Raw genomic sequence first — 9,202 nt, 5'->3', positions numbered from 1 at the left:
CAAATTCTCCATTTTCCGTTTGCCTTTTTTACCATCACAACATTTGCCAGCCATTCCGGGTACTTGACTTCTCATATGAACCCATCTTTGAGTAGTTTCTCAATTTCTTCATCTATTGCTTTCTGCCTTTCTGGAGCAAAATTTCTTCTCTTTTGCTTGATTGGCTCCTCTCGGGGTTGACGTCCAAGCTATGTATTGCTATGGATTTATCCAACCCGGGCATATCTCTCGGGCTCCAGGAAAATATATCAGAGTACCCTCGGAGTAATGAAATTAGTTCTTCTTTGAAGGTAGTCTCGAGTCCGGATCCTATCTTTACTTTCTTGGAAGGATCACTTGCACTGATCAGAATTGTTTCCGTTTATACAACGGACTCAATCTTTGCGTGATCCATATTTGACACCAACTGCTGGATCCGGGCATCTGCATTCTTCTTCATATAGATCTGACCCTGGGCTGTCATCACTTTTTGGCTATTTTCCCCTACTTCACTCATTTCAGGGTTGGTTGCTTGCACAGTAGGATTGACCTGGCCAAGGCCTAGGCTCAATTCAATCTCTGCTGTGACTTGGTTGCTTTTTTGTACTTTCGACCTTGGTTTGGTTGCTTTTGGATCTGGGAGGGTTTCTATGATCTGGATTTCTTTTTTCGTATCATCCCCTGAGTGGGGGCGATGTTTCTTAATACTTTGCTATTTTCGAAGTACTACGGTCTTCCTCTTGTTGTTTTGATTAGTTTCCGCTATTACCAGAGCTTGGCTATAACATCTTTCAACGATTTCATAATCTCCCTTGACTTCTCCTACCCCAGTAGGGGTTGGGAATTTTATTTTCAAGTGTGATATGGAGGTGATTGCTTGGATCCTGGTCAGGGCTGAGCGCCCGATTATGCCGTTGTAGGATGAGGGAGTGTTGATCATGTAGAATTTTATCACATGGGTGACTTGGTTCGAGGCTGATCCAAATATCACTGGCAAGTATAAGGTTCCCTGGATAGGGACCAGGTTATTCCCGAACCCATAGAGAGGGTCCTCTCGGCATTCATTGGAGCGTATGCTCCCAAGCTTCATCCGGTCCACGGTATGCTTCATCTCGACATTAACTGGTAATTAATAATCCACAAAGATCGGTACATACTATGCTTGCTTCATTATGAAGGATGTCTGTTCTCATAGACATTTATGTGGTGACACTATAGCTAGTATGTAGGTACTTATTATAGAATAAGTTCACTGAACATGACTCACACAGCTGAACAACTGATGGAGTTCACTCACGTGTCAGCAGTTGTTCACATAGTGATAGTTGTACAAGTATCCTTAGACTTGAGGTCATCATAGTCATCTTGTGTACACTGAACTATGCTTTGGTTTAGTTTTTAGTCTCAAGGGACAATTATAAGGGCTCTACTGGGTATAGGAATTTATACACGAAGATAGTGTATGATCAATAAAGGATCTACCCCTTCCAGTGAAGGAAGAGAATGTACAATGCTGATCCACTTATGCTAGTTCAGGAATCTCTGGCCAGAGTGAATGAAATTAGAAAGGAGTTTCTAATTTACATTAAATAGAACTAAGCATAGTGAATGAGAAAGCAAGTGATTAAATAAGATAGGATTGACACAAGTTCCATGCCTTGTATTTAATCATGACATTGCAGGGTAGAAGGAATTGATTGTACGGTAACTACTCACTGAATAGGTTCTTGGTATTCTAAGCAGTGAATTCGTATTATCCGGATAGTCGCGATATGCTGAGAAGTATCCCTCACGATGTAGAATAAATATGATTGATTAATTAATCATATTTAATGAATTAGAGAATTTATATAAATAATGATAAAATAGTTTTAATATTATTTATTTCTACTACCGGCTTAATATTGAACCTACAGGGTCACACAATAAAAGAGAATGATTTAATGGTGGAGGAATTAATTAATAATGGCTGAAAATTATTTATTTATGAAATAAATAATTAATTGGAAAATTTAATAATTGATTAAATGAGATTTAATTGATTATAAATTAATTAAGAAAAGGTTCTTAATATTATTAATTAAGAATTTAATATTTAGAAATTAAATCAAGTGAGAGAATTATTTCTAAAGAGTTTAGAAAAAGGATTAATAATTAAAAGGTGTTTTAATTATTAGTGAGAATAATAAAGGGTTAATAATAATAATATTTTATGGGAAAATTTTCAGCTGAAAATTTTGCCTATAAATATACTATTATAGACCCTATTTTTGCCTCAACCAAAAAGATTTACAAAACCCTAATTCTCTCCATCTCCTCCTCCTTCATTACATCGTTTTCTTGGTGGATACCGGTGGAGTGCTTCACACTTGAGGAGCAGCTGCTAAGGATCTCCGTTCATCGTTTTTGGATCGCCATTAAAGACCTCCATCTTTCCATTAACGTAAAGATTCTTAAGATAAATATACTGAACTACGAATTAAATATTATTTTTCGCATGGATCCTGCAGAGGGTTTCGGTTTTTTTTTAAGATTTAAATTTACGTTTTCGCTGCGTTTATGTGCTAAAAACCCTTCATGTGACCCTCCTACGACCACATTCACTACATTCTTTCCTTTCCTTTGCCTTTCTTCTTTCTGATTTACCTCCCAGAAGATGTAGTGATTTAGGTTACCTTTCTTAACTTGATCTTTAATGAAGTATTTGAGGGAGAGACAATTTACAGTTTTGTGCCCATGGGTTTCATGATAGTCGCATTGCCTGTTGTAAGGCATGCTCTCTGGGGGAGTCTGCAAGGGCTTTGGTGGGTAATAAAATGGCTTTCCCTTGATCTCCTTCAGTATTTCTTCCCGGGTCCTGTTCAGTGATGTCCAGTCTGGCTCTTGCCTAGGCTCTCTGGCTTGCCTAGGTGGATCGGGATCGCTTTTAGATTCTGTCGTAGGACCCAGTCTTTGAAATATTGGAGTGTTTTGCACAACGTTGGTCTGCTGGGCTTAGTGGCTTTGTTTGAACTTCTTCTCCTGATGGTAACCCCTTTCGGTCGGCCATCAGAAGTTTGTTCCTGGATCCTCCATTCCGAGTCATTCTCATCGCTTGGAGAATATCTGTTTCCTTTATGAACCTGGCCGCCATAGAGTAGGCGGCAGCTAGGCTTTGTGGCTCTTTGTTTATCAACTCTACAATATACCTCTCATTGTGTTACGGATCCAGGTTCCTCCGAAATATGCATAGGGCCTCCCTCTCATCAAGATTCGAGATTTTGTTGATGGCTTCATGGAATCTCCGCATATAAGTTGAGAGTGCTGCGTTATCGTATTGGCGGATTGTTTCCAGGTGACACATATGCATTTCATATATCTTATTAGCTCTAAATCTTCTAAGGAAAGACCCTCTGAACTCTTTCCAGGAGTGGATGCTTCGTGACGGGATCCTGCTGAACCATCTTTGAGCCCCCCTTTGAAGGTCGAGGCGAAGAACCTGGACTTGGTTAAGTCATTGTAGTAATATATTTGGGCGATTTGTTCAAAGTAATTAAGGTGCTTTTTCGGATCCCCCAATCCATCAAAAGAGTCAAAGTTGTAATATTTGAAATTTTTCTGTCGGGGGATGGCTTCTAGGGAGTGACTGAAGGGTGTAAGGGTCTCCCTAATTTCCAATCCGGAATCTTTTTCCATTTTTCATTGGAGCTCATAAATCATGTCTTTCAGATCCTTTTGCCCCTCCTCTTCATCATCAGAAATGACCTCGGGGGTATGGTCCCTCCGAGTCCTTTTACCTTTTCCATTAGCTAGGAGCCTCTCCTCTTCCAACTGCATTCTTTTCTGAATCTTTAGCTCAAGCTTTGCCTCTTATTCTCTTTTTATCCGTTCCCTCATTTCTTCCAATTTTTTCTTTCTGGTTGCTTCTGTCTCCTTCTTACTAGGCTCTTTTTGATTCTTTTTTGCCTTAGTTCTGATTCGGTCGAAGACAGATCTCCTAGATTGATGAGAATCTCCGGACTCTTCTTGCTCATCATCTTGCTCATGTTCTATCTGAGCCCGGGCTTGTTCATCTATGTAGATCCTGATTGCTTCAGCAAGTTCATTGCTTGTTAAGTTGGCCATATGCTCCTCTGCAACTGGAACATTGGTGCACTTGTACTGACTGAGCTCAATGACATTCCTGGCATCCCGGACCGGGGTATGTTGCATCAATGGTTTCTCCTGGAGGGTCTCTTGGTCCCCTCTAGGTCCTTGAGCTTGAGAGGGGTCCTGGTCCTGAACATGGGTATTGGCGGAGGGCCTACCAACCGTACTTTTTCCTGCTCTTACCATTACCACAATTGTACAAACAACTGACCAAGATTTGAGGCTAAAAATTTGGATCTAAGGTTGCTTTTTTGAAGATTACAAAAAATTTCCAGAATAATACCAAATAAACTTTCTGGGTTTTGCTAACAATATTACTGAACAAGAACAATAGGCTCTAGAATACAAAGAAAATATGCAAACTGAAGCAGATCTGGGTTTTAAAACTATCAAAACTATCAAACTCCAGGCTTCAAGACTATCAAGATTATCAAACCCTAAACAATCGAAATTAACAAACGAGAGCGGGCTCACACAAATGTGGCCTAAAGTAATGAGCTCACACAAACATGGCTAAAATGAACAATATTCATATTCAAGAGAGGGTATGGTTGCTTTTGTTCTTACAGGTTTAAGATGTGGACTCTCTTAAGAGTTTGCTGATGAAGGTGAATCCAGGGGCACCGAGACCCAAGGATGGAGCGCCCCTCCTTCTAACGCCAAAATGATAACTCTGGCGAGTGAGGCGGCTTCGTCCAATGCCATTCCCGGACCTTCTGGGTGTTAATGAGGTGCAACTGCTGGTTGGGTATCTGCAAAACAACACCGGAAGGGGGGTTTGGCTCCCACGGCGCCTCCGGTGTAAGAATGAGAATAGGGTTTTGGAGAAGATGAAGATATATGTATGTAATAGAAAGGTTGTTGTGTGTATATATGGATGTAAGAGGGTGAGTTTGTAAAAGTCTGAATGTTTTTCTAACCCCTAAACCCTTCATCTTTGGGGGTATATATAGCCCAAAGGTAGGGTTTAGGGGTTGTTACCTCTAGATCAGGGTCGTTGGTTCTTGGGGGCGGAGGACACTTAGCTTGGGTGGATTGCCTACACGTGTCCAGGGGAGGACCACCTCCAGGGTGTCCTAACGGCTTTCTGACACGCGCCGTGTTTGTCTGACATATTGGTTGTTGATAGCTGTCATCGTCATATGCCCACGTACCCTTCCTTGGCGGGTCATGGAGTGTGCATGTGCTTGCTGGGACCTCCCTCATGGTGATCTAGGTCATGGGCTGGATCCAGGTAGGGAGATGATCCAGGTCATGGGTTGGATCCTGGTAGGCAGGTGATCCAGGTCATGGGCTGGACCCTAGTAGGCAGGTGATCCAGGTCATGGGCTAGACCCTGGTAGGCAGGTGATCCAGGTCCCGAGTTGGATCCGGGTTGGGAGATGATCCAGGTCATAGGTTGGCCCTAGGCCTGGTCTCTCCACTTGATTGTTCTGGGAGAGGGGGGTCTTGTTCCATCAACTGAGCCTGATACCCTCTAGATCGAAGTTGGATCCTAGCCAGGTCGCTTATACCCTATCACTCTTGTGTTATACGAAATGTGTGGGTTCTTTTCTCCGTGTCTTGCCCTGTAAATGCTAATATTTTATTTATATCCCTTCCTCCTCCTATCTGGTTGTTCCTTTTTTTTCCTCTTTATTTTCAAATCATATTTATCTCTTTTCCTCCTTTCTCTCCACCTATTGGATTGTGCCTAAATAATATATTTTGCTGTTGGTATTGCTCCTTCAAGATAGGATTGTTGTTGGACTCAGTCTTCGAGCTTATCCCTCCAATCGATCAGTCATGTATTCCCCGATTTATCGTCCAATTAGCACCATGTCTTTTGTTTAGTCCTATCTCGCCATGTTCCTATTTCTCGTCATGATCATGTCAAGGTCATGAAAAACCTGTAATAACAATAGCCCCAGATTTTATTGAATTAATCATAATTAATTAATAAAATCTCCACAATTTAACTTGAAAATACAAACCCTAAAAAATTCTCACACGATATTGAAGTGTTGGATATGTAAACTGATCAGTTGTTTTCTCGTGAAAGTTGAGCGTGCCATCAAGAGATATACATGCATTGGTGCTTCATTTATCAAGAAATATTTTCCCTAAAATCTTATCACACTTCTTCCAATTCCCTATATACTCTCCATAAGTTTAGATCATTATTCCTTAAATTCTCTTCACCCATATCTATTACTCTCTCCAAACAATCACAACCTCAAGAAAAAACCCTTACCGCCTTCGTATCTATGGCCAAAAAAAGTTCTAAGCACGTTGGGAGCCCAAACACTAACATCCCCATTACGTCCTCCAGTACCTCTGGATGGATCGTTACCAATTTGCTGAATTCCCGTGGCAGTCAGCTAGCTTCATGAAACCTGAGAAACTTCATGAAGCTCACTTACTGTTTCCTTTGGTTCCATTGCTTTTGCTCTGGACGTTGATGTTCGTGTGGATTTTTAGATAGCCAATTGGGTATGTTTCTATTATTACCCCTTTGATATTGGTTTCACCTTTCCCTTCCCCAAACTGGTGGTTGATGTTCTCAAGACCTTGAATATCTGTCCCGGACAACTTATGCCATTTTTATTGAGGACCCTTGCTTGTCTTGATGCGATTGAAAATAAGCATCACTTTCAAATTGACGTCGAGGTGATTAAACAGGTGTATAGTCTTAAGAAATTCAACAATTATCATTTCGATTTTTCAAATAAGAACACTGATGATCCCCTGATCCTAAATCATGACACTGTCAATGATATAAATTGGAAGAAAGATTTTTTTATATAGACAATAAATCCCTTGGAGATGGAAGTGCTTATATACTAGAGCGTTGGAATAATACTAGTAACGCTCATCCTTTCCTTACTGTCGTTTCTTTTTCTATTTTGTTTTGTATCCTGATGTCTTAGTTCTGGAATTGGCCCAATTTGCTGTTTTATTTATACGTCATCACTATATTGACCTACTCATGCCATTCCTTTTCTTTCTTCATACTTGTCTTGTTTTGTATGTCTCTCTTTCATCATACAAATTATTACTCCCATTATTTTATGACTCTATTCCTTAGTTTTCTTGCTTCTCCTTATGTATTATCACTCTTAGTTTGTTTTGTCATATCCGATTCTCTTTTAAAATCCACTGTTCTCTTTTTTAACTTTCTCTTTTTCCTGTTTTCAAATAAATTGTGAGTTTGAAGGCCATGAGAGAAATCTCATTGCTAAAGAGTTATTGAAAAGGTTTGTGCTCTTGCCGTTGGTGACATGTTATGGCCTAATTTTCTTTACCGTCCTATCTGTAATGCTAACAGAGTAAATGTGGAGGAGTTTGTTTCCAAGATGAAGAAGAATCTTGACAGGACAGAGGGACGTGTCTCTGAGCTTCCTGTAACTAAGGGTGCAGCGACAAAGACTAGAAGTAAGTTGTCTACTCCTATTCTTAAGCCTTCCTTGTCTATCTATAGTGTTTCTTCAGAATCTATGAAAAGTCCAAAAACTGTGAATGAGAATGAGATGAGCTCAGGATCAAGTATGCTAGAGGTGTATGTCCGATATTTTTCTTTTTAATGTGTCTTCTTTTTCTTGTTGTTCCTTGTTATTTTGTTAACGCACCTTGACTCGTGCTTCCTAATTATAGAATTCAAAACCCCAGGCATCAAGCCATTATTGTTTTATAGTAAAGAATTGTTTAAAAGATCCCGTGCATTCGAGCCTTCTAAGACTGAATCCTCTAAAGCTCCTTTCTTAGCAAGCACTGTTACCAGTCCTCCTACGAAGAAAATTAAAGCTACACCATCTAATACAGGCACCAGTAGTCAGTTCACCCCTCTTGCTTCCCAGGCTTATAGTGTTGGATCTAATCATCTAAGTTTGCACATTTGTTGGGAGACATGATCCTTCCTCAATCAATGGAAGGTCATTCTGCCAAAACTGTTGGATGCATTATGGACTATGGTGCAGGTTATTCTTTTCATGTAAGTGACTAGTTTATCGAAATAATGTATGTTTTTTATACTATGCCCGCTATGTCATTATTCATGATCTTTTCACATTCCTTCAAGTTTTACAAAGCGTCTTGGTTGCTCATGAAGTTTATGAACATGAGTCGAAGATACTCAAGGACATTGAAATTGAACACAAAGGGTGTGCTTCAAAAATTCAAATTGTTGAGGAGCAGGCAAAGCAGAACCTTAAAGCCAAAGATGATGTACATAAAGATCTCAAGGATTTTGCTACAAAAGTCCAGTCTCTGGAGAAAGACATGTATGAAGAAGCTGAGAAAGTTGTCCATCAGCAGATCATGAGAACACGTGTTGATATGATGCTTGAATATCACAGGGGTGAATGGAGCTCATTGTATGTACTTGAAACCGTGAAGATTTATAGCGAAGCCTTTTCCGATGATGCTTTCCCCCTTGATGAATTCAACAGTCCTGGTGACGGTGACACTGAGATAAAATCCCTCAAGGATAACAACCCCGATGACGAATAAATTTATGTTTACATTATCTTTTATCGTGAACTTATTTTATTCGTACTTTATGTTGGTTTTGCTACATTCAATCCTTCTTTCGCTTTTATGCGGGGGATCATGGTTCATTTTTGTTGCTTTTATTGAACGTTCGACCTATCTCTGTATGCGTCTTTATGAATTTCATTTTTATTATCGTCATATCTTATGTGTTTACTTGTGTTCTTTTAGGCATATTTTTGCCTCACTTTTTATCGTCAGTTGTCGTTGTTTTCCTTCAAGACGTAGCATTTACGACTTAGCAATTTGTAAGTTTACTAGAAGTCGGCTAATTAAACAATTTGTGAAATAAAATTCAACATAAAATAAGGAAAAAACTGTTTACATAATCTTGCAAGGCATATTTGAATGAATAAACTTTCATTTCGTCAACATAATATACTCTAATGACATTGAGTCTTTCTTTCGTACCTAATCGTGATTGTCAATCTATTTTTTTGATTCGTTAATATACGTTGGTGTATGCACTCGTAGAGTGGTTAAGAGGCTTTTATCCCTCTTGAAATTCACCAAGTTTCATTTCTGTGACGGCCTCAACCCCGGGGTCAGGAGTTGACGTCACGAACAT

At 39.7% G+C, this 9,202-nt stretch overlaps 1 long non-coding RNA gene across 2 annotated transcripts; it reads left to right on the top strand.

The window, feature by feature from the left end:
- Positions 1 to 6,229: 6,229 nt before the first annotated feature.
- LOC141717086 (uncharacterized) lies at positions 6,230 to 8,777 on the top strand. 2 transcript variants are annotated; one of them, XR_012573523.1, is made up of 3 exons: positions 6,230 to 6,579; positions 7,415 to 8,077; positions 8,195 to 8,777. It is a non-coding gene; the product is annotated as an uncharacterized LOC141717086 (long non-coding RNA). The 2 variants fall into 2 exon arrangements; XR_012573522.1 differs by having other exon boundaries at positions 8,165 to 8,777.
- The last annotated feature ends 425 nt before the right edge of the window (positions 8,778 to 9,202 follow it).

The sequence above is a fragment of the Apium graveolens genome, chromosome 4 (genome assembly GCF_009905375.1).
Source record: "Apium graveolens cultivar Ventura chromosome 4, ASM990537v1, whole genome shotgun sequence".
NCBI classification, from domain to species: domain Eukaryota; kingdom Viridiplantae; phylum Streptophyta; class Magnoliopsida; order Apiales; family Apiaceae; genus Apium; species Apium graveolens.
The sequence above is the reverse complement of the archived record's forward strand: the minus strand, read 5'-3'. Positions and strand labels throughout refer to the sequence as shown.